Source organism: Oncorhynchus nerka, unplaced genomic scaffold (assembly GCF_034236695.1).
Source record: "Oncorhynchus nerka isolate Pitt River unplaced genomic scaffold, Oner_Uvic_2.0 unplaced_scaffold_408, whole genome shotgun sequence".
NCBI lineage: Eukaryota > Metazoa > Chordata > Actinopteri > Salmoniformes > Salmonidae > Oncorhynchus > Oncorhynchus nerka.
In genome coordinates, this window is record NW_027040491.1 from 542257 (window position 1) to 561907 (window position 19651).

The following is a 19651-nucleotide window of genomic DNA, read 5'->3' on the forward strand; positions in this document are numbered from 1 at the left end:
TCCCCAAAGTGAGCCCAAGACAGACAGAGATGACCACCCCTCTCTCCTCCAGTGAAAGTCTGCCAAGACAGACAGAGTATCCACCCCTCCCTCCTGGCAAGAGCCTGCTACACAGATGCACAGGCACACAGACACATTACATGTGACAGATTGAGAGTAACCCACCTCTCCTTCTCCCAGTGTGTTTGCCAGTTGTTTGTTGCTTCTTCTGTGTGAGAGAGAAAGTTTTTTGTGCAGCTATTGCAGACACTCTAATTGTGCAAAATCACAACAGGAGCAGGTGTGCTTAGATATATAATGTTATTATTCAGAGAAATATATGTGTATATGTGAGATATATGTAGAGTGTATATATATATATGTAGATGTGCTTGGGAGAGAATGTTATTATTCATGGAAACTTCCATGTTGTTGTCAGTATATATATAGTATATAAGAGTGTATGTATATATATATATATATATATATATATATATATATACGCCTGTATATGTATATATATGTGTATATATGTGTGTATATATATGAGGAGAGAGTGTATATATATAGAGTATACAGAGATAGAGACAGAGGAGACAGAGAGTATAAGGGAGGTATATATATGTGTGTATATATATATATATATATGATATATATATATATATATATACTATATGTATACTGTGTATCTATATGCATATATCACGTGTCATATATGTGTGTGTGTATATATATGTGTACATATATATATATATATGTATATATATATATATATATATATATATAGTGTATATATATATAGTATATATGTATATATACATGTGCATATAGACTGTATATATATGTATATATATATATATATATATATACATATATATATATGTACCATACATAGTGTATATATACTGTATATGTATATATGATGTGTACTTTCCATATATATGTGTATATATATATACACATATATATAGATGTGTATATATATATATGCGTATATACTTACGTGCATGTACTGATGTGCTTTGTATATATATGCCACTGTATATATATAGTATATAGTGTATGTATATATATATATATGTGTGTATATATAGCTCTTATATGTATATATATATATATATATATATGCATAATATATAATATATGTATATAATATGTATAGTATATATATATATATATATATATATATATATGTATATATATATATATGTACATATATATATGTATATATATCATATATGTACATGCTGTATGTGTATATATATATTCATATGTATATATATATATGTCTATATATATATATATATATATATATATATATATATATAATGTATATGTATATATATATACTATTATACTATATATGTATATGTATATATATATATATATATATATACACCATATATATATATATATGTGTATATATATTTATATATATATACGCTATATATATATATATATATATATATATATATATATGAGTGTATATATTATGAGACATTTTCTATGATATGTGTAAATATAGATATATAATATTATATATATCTAAGGAGTAGATATATATATGGTTTATATATGTATATATGCACATATATATATATATGTATATATATGTATATATGCTATTTGATGTTATATATATATATATATATATATGAGCATATATTATGATATAAATAATATGGATAGATAGATGATATATATATATATATGATATATGTATATGCATATATGATATATTTATATATGTGTAAATAAGAGTGTTTATGTGATGTCTGTCCTGCTTCCTCACTTCTCTCTTCTTTTATTTCACCTTTATCATCCATGTTATAAACAGCTCATTTACATCGCTACTGGCCAAGATAAAGCAGCAGTTCACACATACAACGACAGAGCATACATGGAATAAAATGGAAACACACAGCTGAATAATACAGATAAACCAGTCTATATAACAATGTACACCAGTGAGAAGTAGAGGCTACAGGTAATGAGGCTGCCATGAACAGGCTGCTGTGGCAAAGTGCAATGTGAGGCTGCCAGGTTTGCAGCGGAACAGGCTGCCTGCAAAGGAATGCAGGCTGCCAGGGGCGAATATGCTGCTGGCGGTGCAATGAGGCTGCTGGTGCAAAGCGAATGAGGTTGCCGGCAGGCAATGAGGCTGCCGGTGGTGTGCCGACCTGACTGTGACTTCGGATCATGTAACCGACCGGTATTCTGACTCGACTCGTAACTCTGACTGGTTCTGACCGCACTCGAATGCGACTTCCGACCGGTCTCTCGGATCATTCTCTGACTGTGACTTTCGGACTCGTAACTTCTGACCGTGCGGATTCTGACTGCAGTCCCGGACTGCATTCTCGAATGACTCGACTGTGACTTGATCGGTAACTTCTGACCGCACTTCTGACTATATTCTGACTGCATTCTCTCAATCGCACTCTGACTGCATTCTGAATTGCAACTCTATCGTGTGACTCCTGAGGCCATCTCTCAGATCTGCAACCCTGACCTGTAACCTTAATTCACCTCTGACTCATTCCTCTGACTGCACTTCAGACTCTTGACCTGGGACTGGTCTCCTGACTGCAGCAACTTGACTCTGACTCTGACCTGCATCTCTGACTCTGACCGTGACTGACCGCACTCTGACTGCATCTCCACCCCACCTGCACTCCACCCATTTCTCCCTGACCGGCACCTGACCTGTAACTCAGAACGGCATCTCCTGACCTGACTGCACTCCTGGGACTGCACTCTGACCGGGCACCCTGACCTGCAACTCTGACCTGACCTGCACCTCACTGCATCTCTGAATGCACTCCTTGACTGTAACCCTAATTCACCAGACTCAAAACTCACTCAATTTTAATTCCATCCTTCTGACCAATTTAACCCAATTTGTCTGCATCTCTGACTCCACCTTGACCCATTCTAATTGTGTGGTCTCTTTGACTCGCACTTCTGGACTGCAACCCTAATTTTGGACTCTGACCTGCAACTCCATCATAATTTCTAATTTTATTCTTCTGAATATCTCTGACTGTCCCTTGACTGGTATTTCTTTGATCGCACGCACTGATCTGTGGCCTTTGACTGCACTAATCACACTGCAAACTTCACTGTATTCTGACTCTTTAGAATGTGACTTCTGACTCTGGTTCTTCTAATTTGACTTCACCTGCACTTCTAATTTGCAACTTGACTAACCCTGACCATCTCACTCCAGGCCTCTGTTCTGCACTGACTGCACTCTGACCTGGGTGACTCTGACCTGGTCTCTGACTCTGACCACTCTTGACTGCACCCTGGACTGTGTGGTCTCAATTCTCTGACTGTGACTGGACTGTATTCTTGACTGTGACTCTGACTGTGACTCTGACTGCATTCTGACTCTGACTCTGACTCATGACTCGACCGTGACTCTGACTGCAACTCTGACTCTGACTGTAACTCTGACTCTGACTGCTAACTCTGACTGTGACTCTGACTGTCACTCTGGCTATATCTGTTTAGTGACTCTGACTGTGACTCTGACTGTAACTCTGACTGTGACTCTGACTGTAACTCTGACTGTGACTCTGACTGTGACTCTGACTGTAACTCTGACTCTGACTGTAACTCTGACTCTGACTGTAACTCTGACTGTAACTCTGACTGTGACTCTGACTGTAACTCTGACTGTGACTCTGACTGTAACTCTGACTGTAACTCTGACTGTGACTCTGACTGTAACTCTGACTGTGACTCTGACTGTGACTCTGACTGTAACTCTGACTGTGACTCTGACTGTAACTCTGACTGTGACTCTGACTGACTGTGACTCTGACTGTGACTCTGACTGTGACTCTGACTGTATCTCTGACTCTGACTGTAACTCTGACTGTAACTCTGACTGTAACTCTGACTGTGACTCTGACTGTATCTCTGACTGTATCTCTGACTGTGACTCTGACTGTGACTCTGACTGTAACTCTGACTGTATCTCTGACTGTAACTCTGACTGTGACTCTGACTGTATCTCTGACTGACTGTGACTCTGACTGTGACTCTGACTGTATCTCTGACTGTATCTCTGACTGTATCTCTGACTGTATCTCTGACTGTGACTCTGACTGTGACTCTGACTGTGACTCTGACTGTATCTCTGACTCTGACTGTGACTCTGACTGTAACTCTGACTGTATCTCTGACTCTGACTGTGACTCTGACTGTATCTCTGACTGTGACTCTGACTGTGACTCTGACTGTGACTCTGATCTGTATCTCTGACTCTGTGTGACTCTGACTGACTCTGATCACTGTGACTCTGACTGTGACTCTGACTGTGACTCTGACTGTATCTCTGACTCTGACTGTGACTCTGACTGTAACTCTGACTGTATCTCTGACTCTGACTGTGACTCTGACTGTCTCTGACTGTGATCTCTGATTCTGTCTCTGACTGACTGTGACTCGTGACTCTGACTGTATCTCTGACTCTGACTGTGACTCCTGACTGTAACTCTGACTGTGACTCTGACTGTATCTCTGACTGTGACTCTGACTGTATCTCTGACTGTGACTCTGATGGACTCGACTGTGACTCGATCGGCTCCTGACTCTGACTGTGACTGACTGTGACTCTGACTGACTGTGACTCTGACTGTGACTCTGACTGTGACTCTGACTGTATCTCTGACTCTGACTGTGACTTGGACTGTAACTCTGACTGTATCTCTGACTCTGACTGTGACTCTGACTGTATCTCTGACTGTGACTCTGACTGTATCTCTGACTGACTGTGACTCTGACTGTGACTCTGACTGTATCTCTGACTCTGACTGTGACTCTGACTGTAACTCTGACTGTGACTCTGACTGTATCTCTGACTGTGACTCTGACTGTATCTCCTGACTCTGACTGTGACTCTGACTGTGACTCTGACTGACTGTGACTCTGACTGTAACTCTGACTCTGACTGTTTCTCTCTGTCGGAGGTCTGATCTGCTGTTTATAAATGAACACAGATTCAGGCTAATGTCAAACCACTGGCTTCCTCTCTGCTCTCCTTTGAAGTGTACACTACACTGAAGTGGTGTTACGTCGGGTTAACGAGAGGAGAGTGAAGGGAGAAGGGAGGGAGGAGAATAGGAGAGAGAGTGAAGGAGAGGGGAGGGAAGGAGGAGAGGAGAGTGAAGAGAGGAAGGAGAGAGGAGGGAGAGGAGAGAAGGAGAGTGAAGGAGAGGAGGGAGAGGAGAGGAGAGGGAGAGTGAAGGAGCGGAAGGGAGGGAAGGGAGGGGATAGGAGGGATATTAGAGTGAAGGAGGAGAGGGAGAGGAGAGGGAGATAGATGAGAGGAGGAGAGGATATGAAGGAGGAGGGGAGGATAGAGGATATATAGGAGAGGAGAGGAGGATATATAGGATATATATTAGAGGAGAGGAGAGGAGGGAGGGGAGAGGAGGGAGGAGGAGAGTGAAAGAGAGGGGAGGGCAGGAGTGGAGAAGGAGAGGGAGAGTGAATGAGAGGAGGGAGAGGAGACGTCATTATATTGGCATTATTACTACACACACAATATTATTACATATACACATTATGCACACACAATACATACTTGATACATTAATATTAATAATACACATATTTGCATACTTAACATTACTATTTTTAAAATTTCCATTACTACTACTACTTCACATATTGCTCCACACACTATTGGTCAAAACTACATGCACATTACTGTTCATATTACCACACACACGCCTGACATACATTAATAGTCACATTATCTTATTACTTAACTATTTTTAATACTAATATTATACTACGACCACGCCACCACCAATACCAACACTACCACCAATACCAATAATACCACACCAATACCAATACCACCACCAACACCAATACCAATAATTCGTCCACCACCACCACTGAACACCAATACCACCACCAATTAACTTCAATCACCAATACCCAACCATCACCAATACCATCACACCAATTAATACCAATACCACTACCACACTCACACACCATCAGGATTTATTTAGATATATTTTTATATTTAGGAGGGAGAGGAGGAGAGTGAAGGAGAGGGGGAGGAGGATTAGGAGATTATTTTTAAGGGAGATTTTTATTATTAGTGAAGGAGGAGGGAGGGAGGGGAGAGGACAGGAGAGGAGAGGAGGGGAGGGGAGATATTTAGGAGAGTGAAGGGGAGGATTTAGGGATATTAGGAAGTGAAGGAGAGGGGAGGAGATTAGGGAGAGTGAAGAGGAGAGGAGGGAGAGGGGGAGATATTTTTAGAGAGGAGAGGGATTAGGGGAGGGAGGGAGAGGAGAGGAGAGGGGAGGAGGGAGAGGAGAGGAGAGTGAAGGAGGGAGGGGAGAGATTTGAAGGAGAGGGGATGGGATTAGGGATTATTTATAGGAGAGGAGATTTTATAGGATAGGAGGGAGGGGAGGAGGGGAGAGGGAGATAGGAGGTGAAGGGGGAGGGGAGGGGAGGAGAGTGAAGGATTTTAGGGGAGAGTGTGGGAGAGGAGGAGGGGAGAGGAAGGAGAGGAGAGGAGAGGAGAGGAGAGGAGAGGAGAGGAGAGGAGAGGAGAGGGAGGGAGGAGGGAGAGTTTGTGAGTGCGTGCGTGGGTGATGAACGAGTGTTCATTAAGCCTTTAGTGTTCCACCTCAAAAAGAGTTGAGACCAAAGTCGGGCAAAGACTTTCACTAAATGATGGACGACAACCAGTCTAATTAGTCACGATGACTGTAGTAGAGAGGAAAACAAGACTTGGAGAGGAGAGAGGAGTCCCTCTCTAGTGTAGAACAGTTACCTCTCTATATAATACGTCTCTAGGCTGGGTTTCTTGCCTTGGAGAGGAGAGAGAGGTCCTCTCTAGTGTGAACAGTTACCTCTCTATATAATATGTCTCTAGGCTGGGTTTCTGGACTTGGAGAGGAGAGAGAGGAGTCCCTCTCTAGTGTAGAACAGTTGCCTCTCTATATAATACGTCTCTAGGCTGGGTTTCTTGTCTTGGAGAGGAGAGAGGAGTCCCTCTCTAGTGTAGAACAGTTACCTCTCTATATAATATGTCTCTAGGCTGGGTTTCTGACCTTGGAGAGGAGAGAGAGGAGTCCCTCTCTAGTGTAGAACAGTTACCTCTCTATATAATATGTCTCTAGGCTGGGTTTCTGGTCTTGGAAAGGAGAGAGGAGTCCCTCTCTAGTGTAGAACAGCTTTCTTCTATAAATACGTCTCTAGGCTGGGTTTCTGGACTTGGAGAGGAGTCCCTCTCTAGTGTAGAACAGTTACTCTTCTATGTAATACGTCTCTAGGCTGGGTTTCTGGCCTTGGAGAGGAGAGAGAGGAGTCCCTCTCTGAGTGTGAGACCAGTTACCTCTCTATGTCGATCTCTAGGCTGGGTTTCTGGCCTTGGAGGAGAGAGAGAGGAGTCCCTCTCTAGTGTAGAACAGTTACCTCTCTATGTCGTCTCTGGCTGGGTTTCTGGCCTTGGAGAGGAGAGAGAGGAGTCCTCTCTGTGTAGAACAGTTACCTCTCTATATAATACGTCTCTAGGCTGGGTTTCTGGACTTGGAGAGGAGTCCCTCTCTAGTGTAGAACAGTTACCTCTCTATGTAATACGTCTCTAGGCTGGGTTTCTGGCCTTGGAGAGGAGAGAGAGGAGTCCTCTCAGTGTAGAACAGTTACCTCTCTATGTAATACGTCTCTAGGCTGGGTTTCTGGCCTTGGAGAGGAGAGAGAGGAGTCCTCTCTAGTGTAGAACAGTTACCTCTCTGTAATACGTCTCTAGGCTGGGTTTCTGGCCTTGGAGAGGAGAGAGAGTCCTCTAGTGTAGAACAGTTGCCTCTCTATATAATACGTCTCTAGGCTGGGTTTCTTGTCTTGGAGAGGAGAGAGTCCCTCTCTGTGCAGAACAGTTACCTCTATATATAATACATCTCTAGGCTGGGTTTCTGGCCTTGGAGAGGAGAGAGGAGTCCCTCTCTAGTGTAGAACAGTTCCCTCTCTATATAATACATCTCTAGGCTGGGTTTCTGGCCTTGGAGAGGAGAGAGGAGTCCCTCTCTAGTGTAGAACAGTTACCTCTCTATATAATACGTCTCTAGGCTGGGTTTCTGACCTTGGAGAGGAGAGAGGAGTCCCTCTCTAGTGTAGAACAGTTACCTCTCTATATAATACGTCTCTAGCTGGGTTTGAGTGTGTGTGCGCCTCGTGACTTGGTGTGTATCCAGGTATCGGTGTGTTGCCAGGCGCGCAGCCATCTGTTACATCAAGACACCATGAGTCGACTTTGACCTGTGTCTGTGTTTATACAACCGTCAGAAACGTCACTACAAGATTCTCTCTCTGTCTCTCTCTGTCTGTCTCTCTCTCTCTGTCTCTCTCTGTCTCTCTCTCTCTATGTCTCTCTGTCTCTCTCTCTCTCTCTCTCTCTGTCTCTCTCTCTCTCTCTCTCTCTCTCTCTGTCTCTCTGTCTCTGTCTCTGTCTCTGTCTCTCTCTCTCTGTCTCTCTCTCTCTCTGTCTCTCTCTCTCTCTCTGTCTCTCTCTCTCTGTCTCTCCCTCTCTCTCTCCGTCTCTCTCCGTCTCTCTCCGTCTCTCTCCGTCTCTGTCCGTCTCTCCCTCTCTCTCTGTCTCTCTCTCTCTGTCTCTCTCTCTGTCTCTCTCTCTCTCTCTCTGTCTCTCTGTCTCTGTCTCTCTCTCTGTCTCTCTCTCTCTCTCTGTCTCTCTGTCTCTGTCTCTGTCTCTGTCTCTCTCTCTGTCTCTCTCTCTCTCTCTGTCTCTCTCCGTCTCTCCGTCTCTCTCTCTCTCTCTCTCTGTCTCTCTCTCTGTCTCTCCCTCTCCCCTCTCCGTCTCTCTCCGTCTCTCTCTGTCTCTTCTCCCGTCTCTCTCTCTCTCTGTCTCTCTCCGTCTCTCCCTGTCTCTCCGTCTCTCCCTCTCTCTCTCTCCTCTCTCTAGATAATATATAAAGTGAATATATAAAGTAAAATAAACAATAAAATGAACAGTAAACATTACACATACAGAAGTTTCAAAACAATAAAGACATTACAAATGTCATATTTATATATATATACAGTGTTTTAACAACAATCTTGCTGCTGTGATGGCACACTGTGGAATTTCACCCAGTAGATATGGGAGTTTATCAAAATTGGATTTGTTTTCGAATTCTTTGTGGATCTGTGTAATCTGAGGGAAATATGTCTCTCTAATATGGTCATACATTGGGCAGGAGGTTAGGAAGTGCAGCTCAGTTTCCACCTCATTTTGTGGGCAGTGAGCGCATAGCCTGTCTTCTCTTGAGAGCCATGTCTGCCTACGGCGGCCTTTCTCAATAGCAAGGCTATGCTCACTGAGTCTGTACATAGTCAAAGCTTTCCTTAATTTTGGGTCAGTCACAGTGGTCAGGTATTCTGCCGCTGTGTACTCTCTGTTTAGGGCCAAATAGCATTCTAGTTTGCTCTGTTTTTTTGTTAATTCTTTCTTTCTCTCTCTCTCTCTCTCTCTCTCTCTCTCTCTCTCTGTTTCTCTCTCTCTGTCTCTCTCTGTCTCTCTCTCTGTCTCTCTCATTCTCTCTGTCTCTCTCTCTCAAACCTAATCTCTCTAATTCTCTCTCTCTGTCCGTCCTAGTCTCTCTCCCTCTCTGTCTGTCCAAGTCTCTCTCCATCTCTCTCTCTCTCTCTGTCTGTCCTAGTCTCTCTCCATCTCTCTTTCTCTCTCTCTCTGTCCCCTCCTAGTCTCTCTCCATCTCTCTCTCTCTGTCCCTCCTTGTCTCACTCTCTTCTTCTCTCTCTCCATCTCTCTCTCTCTATTGCTCCACATGCGGTCCAGTGGAATCCTTGCTCTGAGCCGCGTTACTTAGCAACCAGAACACATCAGAACCTGTCAAGGAGAGAGAGAGAGATGGAGAGACGTATAACAGAGAGATGGAGAGAGACGTATAACAGAGAGATGGAGAGACGTATAACAGAGAGATGGAGAGACGTATAACAGAGAGATGGAGAGACGATAACAGAGAGATGGAGAGACGTATAACAGAGAGATGGAGAGACGTATAACAGAGAGATGGAGAGAGCGTATAACAGAGATGGAGAGACGTATAACAGAGAGAGATGGAGAGACGATAACAGAGAGATGGAGAGACGTATAACAGAGAGATGGAGAGACGGAGAGAGATGGAGACGATGGAGAGATGGAGAGACGTATAACAGAGAGATGGAGAGACGTATAACAGAGAGATGGAGAGACGTATAACAGAGAGATGGAGAGACGTATAACAGAGAGATGGAGAGACGTATAACAGAGAGATGGAGAGACGTATAACAGAGAGATGGAGAGACGTATAACAGAGAGATGGAGAGACGATAACAGAGATGGAGGAGACGATAAGAGAGATGGAGAGACGTATAAGAGAGAGATGGAGAGACGTATAACAGAGAGATGGAGAGACGTATAAACAGAGAGATGGAGAGACGTATAACAGAGAGATGGAGATAACAGAGAGATGAGACGTATAACAGAGAGATGGAGAGACGATAACAGAGAGATGGAGAGACGTATAACAGAGAGATGGAGAGACGTATAACAGAGAGATGGAGAGAGACGTATAACAGAGAGATGGAGAGACGTATAACAGAGAGATGGAGAGACGTATAACAGAGATGGAGAGACGTATAACAGAGAGATGGAGAGACGTATAACAGAGAGATGGAGAGACGTATAACAGAGAGATGGAGAGACGTATAACAGAGATGGAGAGACGTATAACAGAGAGATGGAGAGACGATATAAGAGAGATGGAGAGACGTATAACAGAGAGATGGAGAGAGACGTATAACAGAGAGATGGAGAGACGTATAACAGAGAGATGGAGACAGAGTATAACAGAGAGATGGAGAGATAACAGAGATATAACAGAGAGATGGAGAGACGTATAACAGAGAGATGGAGAGACGTATAACAGAGATGGAGAGACGTGTAACAGAGAGATCGAGGAAGCGTATAACAGAGAGATGGAGAGACGTATAACAGAGAGATGGAGAGACGTATAACAGAGAGATGGAGAGACGTATAACAGAGAGATGGAGAGACGATAACAGAGAGATGGAGAGAGACGTATAACAGAGAGATGGAGAGACGATAACAGAGATGGAGAGACGATAACAAAGAGATGGAGAGACGTATAACAGAGAGATGGAGAGACGTATAACAGAGAGATGGAGAGACGTATAACAGAGAGATGGAGAGACGTATAACAGAGAGATGGAGAGACGTATAACAGAGAGATGGAGAGAGACGTATAACAGAGAGATGGAGAGACGTATAACAGAGAGATGGAGAGACGTATAACAGAGAGATGGAGAGACGTATAACAGAGAGATGGAGAGACGTATAACAGAGAGATGGAGAGACGTATAACAGAGAGATGGAGAGACGTATAACAGAGATATGGAGAGACGTATAACAGAGAGATGGAGAGACGTATAACAGAGATATGAAAGATGAAAACAAGTCTCTGTCTGAAAACACCTCGTCAACAATCTGTCTGTCTGTCTGTCTGTATGTCTGTCTGTCTGTCTGTCTGTCTGTCTGTCTGTCTGTAATACTGTGTTCACTTTCGTACAGAGGGATTTGATATTGCATCATTTAAAACTCTACACATGAAACACACTACATAGATAGATAGAGACTCTGCAGGCCGAGGTCCCAGTAGTTAATTAACAGATAGATAGAGACTCTGCAGGCTGAGGTCCCAGTAGTTAACTAACAGATAGATAGAGACTCTGCAGGCTGAGGTCCCAGTAGTTAGCTAACAGATAGATAGAGACTCTGCAGGCTGAGGTCCCAGTAGTTAACTAACAGATAGATAGAGACCGAGGTCCCAGTAGTTAACTAACAGATAGATAGAGACTCTGCAGGCTGAGGTCCCAGTAGTTAACTAACAGATAGATAGAGACTCTGCAGGCTGAGGTCCCAGTAGTTAGCTAACAGATAGATAGAGACTCTGCAGGTTGAGGTCCCAGTAGTTAACTAACAGATAGATAGAGACTCTGCAGGCCGAGGTCCCAGTAGTTAACTAACAGATAGATAGAGACCGAGGTCCCAGTAGTTAACTAACAGATAGATAGAGACTCTGCAGGCTGAGGTCCCAGTAGTTAGCTAACAGATAGATAGAGACTCTGCAGGCTGAGGTCCCAGTAGTTAACTAACAGATAGATAGAGACTCTGCAGGCCGAGGTCCCAGTAGTTAACTAACAGATAGATAGAGACTCTGCAGGCTGAGGTCCCAGTAGTTAACTAACAGATAGATAGAGACCGAGGTCCCAGTAGTTAACTGACAGATAGATAGAGACCGAGGTCCCAGTAGTTAACTAACAGATAGATAGAGACTCTGCAGGCTGAGGTCCCAGTAGTTAACTAACAGATAGATAGAGACCGAGGTCCCAGTAGTTAACTAACAGATAGATAGAGACTCTGCAGGCCGAGGTCCCAGTAGTTAACTAACAGATAGATAGAGACTCTGCAGGCTGAGGTCCCAGTAGTTAACTAACAGATAGATAGAGACCGAGGTCCCAGTAGTTAGCTAACAGATAGATAGAGACTCTGCAGGCTGAGGTCCCAGTAGTTAGCTAACAGATAGATAGAGACCGAGGTCCCAGTAGTTAACTAACAGATAGATAGAGACCGAGGTCCCAGTAGTTAACTAACAGATAGATAGAGACCGAGGTCCCAGTGGTTAGCTAACAGATAGATAGAGACCGAGGTCCCAGTAGTTAACTAACAGATAGATAGAGACTCTGCAGGCTGAGGTCCCAGTAGTTAGCTAACAGATAGATAGAGACCGAGGTCCCAGTAGTTAGCTAACAGATAGATAGAGACCGAGGTCCCAGTAGTTAACTAACAGATAGATAGAGACTGAGGTCCCAGTAGTTAACTAACAGATAGATAGAGACTCTGCAGGCTGAGGTCCCAGTAGTTAGCTAACAGATAGATAGAGACTCTGCAGGCTGAGGTCCCAGTAGTTAGCTAACAGATAGATAGAGACTCTGCAGGCTGAGGTCCCAGTAGTTAACTAACAGATAGATAAAGACTCTGCAGGCTGAGGTCCCAGTAGTTAACTAACAGATAGATAGAGACTCTGCAGGCCGAGGTCCCAGTACTTAACTAACAGATAGATAGAGACCGACGTCCCAGTAGTTAGCTAACAGATAGATAGAGACTCTGCAGGCTGAGGTCCCAGTAGTTAACTAACAGATAGATAGAGACAGAGGTCCCAGTAGTTAGCTAACAGATAGATAGAGACTGAGGTCCCAGTAGTTAACTAACAGATAGATAGAGACTCTGCAGGCCGAGGTCCCAGTAGTTAATTAACAGATAGATAGAGACTCTGCAGGCTGAGGTCCCAGTAGTTAGCTAACAGATAGATAGAGACTCTGCAGGCTGAGGTCCCAGTAGTTAACTAACAGATAGATAGAGACTCTGCAGGCCGATGTCCCAGTAGTTAGCTAACAGATAAATAGAGACTCTGCAGGCCGAGGTCCCAGTAGTTAGCTAACAGATAGATAGAGACCGAGGTCCCAGTAGTTAACTAACAGATAGATAGAGACTCTGCAGGCCGAGGTCCCAGTAGTTAACTAGATAGATAGATCCCAGAGTTAACTAACAGATAGATAGAGACAGAGGTCCCAGTAGTTAACTAACAGATAGATAGAGACTCTGCAGGCTGAGGTCCCAGTAGTTAACTAACAGATAGGTAGAGACTCTGCAGGCTGAGGTCCCAGTAGTTAGCTAACAGATAGATAGAGACTCTGCAGGCTGAGGTCCCAGTAGTTAGCTAACAGATAGATAGAGACTCTGCAGGCTGAGGTCCCAGTAGTTAGCTAACAGATAGATAGAGACCGAGGTCCCAGTGGTTAACTAACAGATAGATAGAGACAGAGGTCCCAGTAGTTAACTAACAGATAGATAGAGACCGATAGAGAACTAACAGATAGATAGAGACTGAGGTCCCAGTAGTTAACTAACAGATAGATAGAGACTCTGCAGGCTGAGGTCCCAGTAGTTAACTAACAGATAGATAGAGACTCTGCAGGCTGAGGTCCCAGTAGTTAACTAACAGATAGATAGAGACTCTGCAGGCCGAGGTCCCAGTAGTTAACTAACAGATAGATAGAGACTCTGCAGGCCGAGGTCCCAGTAGTTAACTAACAGATAGATAGAGACCGAGGTCCCAGTAGTTAACTAACAGATAGATAGAGACTCTGCAGGCCGAGGTCCCAGTAGTTAACTAACAGATAGATAGAGACCGAGGTCCCAGTAGTTAACTAACAGATAGATAGAGACAGAGGTCCCAGTAGTTAACTAACAGATAGATAGAGACTCTGCAGGCTGAGGTCCCAGTAGTTAGCTAACAGATAGATAGAGACCGAGGTCCCAGTAGTTAACTAACAGATAGATAGAGACTCTGCAGGCCGAGGTCCCAGTAGTTAACTAACAGATAGATAGAGACCGAGGTCCCAGTGGTTAACTAACAGATAGATAGAGACAGAGGTCCCAGTAGTTAACTAACAGATAGATAGAGACAGAGGTCCCAGTAGTTAACTAACAGATAGATAGAGACTCTGCAGGCTGAGGTCCCAGTAGTTAACTAACAGATAGATAGAGACCGAGGTCCCAGTAGTTAACTAACAGATAGATAGAGACTCTGCAGGCTGAGGTCCCAGTAGTTAACTAACAGATAGATAGAGACTCTGCAGGCTGAGGTCCCAGTAGTTAGCTAACAGATAGATAGAGACTCTGCAGGTTGAGGTCCCAGTAGTTAACTAACAGATAGATAGAGACTCTGCAGGCCGAGGTCCCAGTAGTTAACTAACAGATAGATAGAGACCGAGGTCCCAGTAGTTAACTAACAGATAGATAGAGACTCTGCAGGCTGAGGTCCCAGTAGTTAGCTAACAGATAGATAGAGACTCTGCAGGCTGAGGTCCCAGTAGTTAACTAACAGATAGATAGAGACTCTGCAGGCTGAGGTCCCAGTAGTTAACTAACAGATAGATATAGACTCTGCAGGCTGAGGTCCCAGTAGTTAACTAACAGATAGATAGAGACCGAGGTCCCAGTAGTTAACTGACAGATAGATAGAGACCGAGGTCCCAGTAGTTAACTAACAGATAGATAGAGACTCTGCAGGCTGAGGTCCCAGTAGTTAACTAACAGATAGATAGAGACCGAGGTCCCAGTAGTTAACTAACAGATAGATAGAGACTCTGCAGGCCGAGGTCCCAGTAGTTAACTAACAGATAGATAGAGACTCTGCAGGCTGAGGTCCCAGTAGTTAGCTAACAGATAGATAGAGACCGAGGTCCCAGTAGTTAGCTAACAGATAGATAGAGACTCTGCAGGCTGAGGTCCCAGTAGTTAGCTAACAGATAGATAGAGACCGAGGTCCCAGTAGTTAACTAACAGATAGATAGAGACCGAGGTCCCAGTAGTTAACTAACAGATAGATAGAGACCGAGGTCCCAGTGGTTAGCTAACAGATAGATAGAGACCGAGGTCCCAGTAGTTAACTAACAGATAGATAGAGACTCTGCAGGCTGAGGTCCCAGTAGTTAGCTAACAGATAGATAGAGACCGAGGTCCCAGTAGTTAGCTAACAGATAGATAGAGACTGAGGTCCCAGTAGTTAACTAACAGATAGATAGAGACTGAGGTCCCAGTAGTTAACTAACAGATAGATAGAGACTCTGCAGGCTGAGGTCCCAGTAGTTAGCTAACAGATAGATAGAGACTCTGCAGGCTGAGGTCCCAGTAGTTAGCTAACAGATAGATAGAGACTCTGCAGGCTGAGGTCCCAGTAGTTAACTAACAGATAGATAGAGACTCTGCAGGCTGAGGTCCCAGTAGTTAACTATCAGATAGATAGAGACTCTGCAGGCCGAGGTCCCAGTAGTTAACTAACAGATAGATAGAGACCGACGTCCCAGTAGTTAGCTAACAGATAGATAGAGACTGAGGTCCCAGTAGTTAACTAACAGATAGATAGAGACTCTGCAGGCCGAGGTCCCAGTAGTTAATTAACAGATAGATAGAGACTCTGCAGGCTGAGGTCCCAGTAGTTAGCTAACAGATAGATAGAGACTCTGCAGGCTGAGGTCCCAGTAGTTAACTAACAGATAGATAGAGACTCTGCAGGCCGATGTCCCAGTAGTTAGCTAACAGATAGATAGAGACTCTGCAGGCCGAGGTCCCAGTAGTTAGCTAACAGATAGATAGAAACCGAGGTCCCAGTAGTTAACTAACAGATAGATAGAGACTCTGCAGGCTGAGGTCCCAGTAGTTAACTAACAGATAGATAGAGACTCTGCAGGCTGAGGTCCCAGTAGTTAACTAACAGATAGATAGAGACTCTGCAGGCTGAGGTCCCAGTAGTTAGCTAACAGATAGATAGAGACCGAGGTCCCAGTAGTTAACTAACAGATAGATAGAGACTCTGCAGGCCGAGGTCCCAGTAGTTAACTAACAGATAGATAGAGACCGAGGTCCCAGTAGTTAACTAACAGATAGATAGAGACAGAGGTCCCAGTAGTTAACTAACAGATAGATAGAGACTCTGCAGGCTGAGGTCCCAGTAGTTAACTAACAGATAGGTAGAGACTCTGCAGGCTGAGGTCCCAGTAGTTAGCTAACAGATAGATAGAGACTCTGCAGGCTGAGGTCCCAGTAGTTAGCTAACAGATAGATAGAGAGGCCGAGGTCCCAGTGGTTAACTAACAGATAGATAGAGACAGAGGTCCCAGTAGTTAACTAACAGATAGATAGAGACCGAGGTCCCAGTAGTTAACTAACAGATAGATAGAGACCGAGGTCCCAGTAGTTAACTAACAGATAGATAGAGACTCTGCAGGCTGAGGTCCCAGTAGTTAACTAACAGATAGATAGAGACTCTGCAGGCTGAGGTCCCAGTAGTTAGCTAACAGATAGATAGAGACTCTGCAGGCTGAGGTCCCAGTAGTTAGCTAACAGATAGGTAGAGACTCTGCAGGCTGAGGTCCCAGTAGTTAGCTAACAGATAGATAGAGACCGAGGTCCCAGTGGTTAACTAACAGATAGATAGAGACAGAGGTCCCAGTAGTTAACTAACAGATAGATAGAGACCGAGGTCCCAGTAGTTAACTAACAGATAGATAGAGACCGAGGTCCCAGTAGTTAACTAACAGATAGATAGAGACTCTGCAGGCTGAGGTCCCAGTAGTTAACTAACAGATAGATAGAGACTCTGCAGGCTGAGGTCCCAGTAGTTAACTAACAGATAGATAGAGACTCTGCAGGCTGAGGTCCCAGTAGTTAACTAACAGATAGATAGAGACTCTGCAGGCCGAGGTCCCAGTAGTTAACTAACAGATAGATAGAGACCGAGGTCCCAGTAGTTAACTAACAGATAGATAGAGACTCTGCAGGCCGAGGTCCCAGTAGTTAACTAACAGATAGATAGAGACCGAGGTCCCAGTAGTTAACTAACAGATAGATAGAGACTCTGCAGGCTGAGGTCCCAGTAGTTAACTAACAGATAGATAGAGACTCTGCAGGCTGAGGTCCCAGTAGTTAACTAACAGATAGATAGAGACTCTGCAGGCCGAGGTCCCAGTAGTTAACTAACAGATAGATAGAGACTCTGCAGGCTGAGGTCCCAGTAGTTAACTAACAGATAGATATAGACTCTGCAGGCTGAGGTCCCAGTAGTTAACTAACAGATAGATAGAGACCGAGGTCCCAGTAGTTAACTGACAGATAGATAGAGACCGAGGTCCCAGTAGTTAACTAACAGATAGATAGAGACTCTGCAGGCTGAGGTCCCAGTAGTTAACTAACAGATAGATAGAGACCGAGGTCCCAGTAGTTAACTAACAGATAGATAGAGACTCTGCAGGCCGAGGTCCCAGTAGTTAACTAACAGATAGATAGAGACTCTGCAGGCTGAGGTCCCAGTAGTTAGCTAACAGATAGATAGAGACCGAGGTCCCAGTAGTTAGCTAACAGATAGATAGAGACTCTGCAGGCTGAGGTCCCAGTAGTTAGCTAACAGATAGATAGAGACCGAGGTCCCAGTAGTTAACTAACAGATAGATAGAGACCGAGGTCCCAGTAGTTAACTAACAGATAGATAGAGACCGAGGTCCCAGTGGTTAGCTAACAGATAGATAGAGACCGAGGTCCCAGTAGTTAACTAACAGATAGATAGAGACTCTGCAGGCTGAGGTCCCAGTAGTTAGCTAACAGATAGATAGAGACCGAGGTCCCAGTAGTTAGCTAACAGATAGATAGAGACTGAGGTCCCAGTAGTTAACTAACAGATAGATAGAGACTGAGGTCCCAGTAGTTAACTAACAGATAGCTGCAGGCTGAGGTCCCAGTAGTTAGCTAACAGATAGATAGAGACTCTGCAGGCTGAGGTCCCAGTAGTTAGCTAACAGATAGATAGAGACTCTGCAGGCTGAGGTCCCAGTAGTTAACTAACAGATAGATAAAGACTCTGCAGGCTGAGGTCCCAGTAGTTAACTATCAGATAGATAGAGACTCTGCAGGCCGAGGTCCCAGTAGTTAACTAACAGATAGATAGAGACCGACGTCCCAGTAGTTAGCTAACAGATAGATAGAGACTGAGGTCCCAGTAGTTAACTAACAGATAGATAGAGACTCTGCAGGCCGAGGTCCCAGTAGTTAATTAACAGATAGATAGAGACTCTGCAGGCTGAGGTCCCAGTAGTTAGCTAACAGATAGATAGAGACTCTGCAGGCTGAGGTCCCAGTAGTTAACTAACAGATAGATAGAGACTCTGCAGGCCGATGTCCCAGTAGTTAGCTAACAGATAGATAGAGACTCTGCAGGCCGAGGTCCCAGTAGTTAGCTAACAGATAGATAGAAACCGAGGTCCCAGTAGTTAACTAACAGATAGATAGAGACTCTGCAGGCTGAGGTCCCAGTAGTTAACTAACAGATAGATAGAGACTCTGCAGGCTGAGGTCCCAGTAGTTAACTAACAGATAGATAGAGACTCTGCAGGCTGAGGTCCCAGTAGTTAGCTAACAGATAGATAGAGACCGAGGTCCCAGTAGTTAACTAACAGATAGATAGAGACTCTGCAGGCCGAGGTCCCAGTAGTTAACTAACAGATAGATAGAGACCGAGGTCCCAGTAGTTAACTAACAGATAGATAGAGACAGAGGTCCCAGTAGTTAACTAACAGATAGATAGAGACTCTGCAGGCTGAGGTCCCAGTAGTTAGCTAACAGATAGATAGAGACTCTGCAGGCTGAGGTCCCAGTAGTTAGCTAACAGATAGGTAGAGACTCTGCAGGCTGAGGTCCCAGTAGTTAGCTAACAGATAGATAGAGACCGAGGTCCCAGTGGTTAACTAACAGATAGATAGAGACAGAGGTCCCAGTAGTTAACTAACAGATAGATAGAGACCGAGGTCCCAGTAGTTAACTAACAGATAGATAGAGACAGAGGTCCCAGTAGTTAACTAACAGATAGATAGAGACTCTGCAGGCTGAGGTCCCAGTAGTTAACTAACAGATAGGTAGAGACTCTGCAGGCTGAGGTCCCAGTAGTTAGCTAACAGATAGATAGAGACTCTGCAGGCTGAGGTCCCAGTAGTTAGCTAA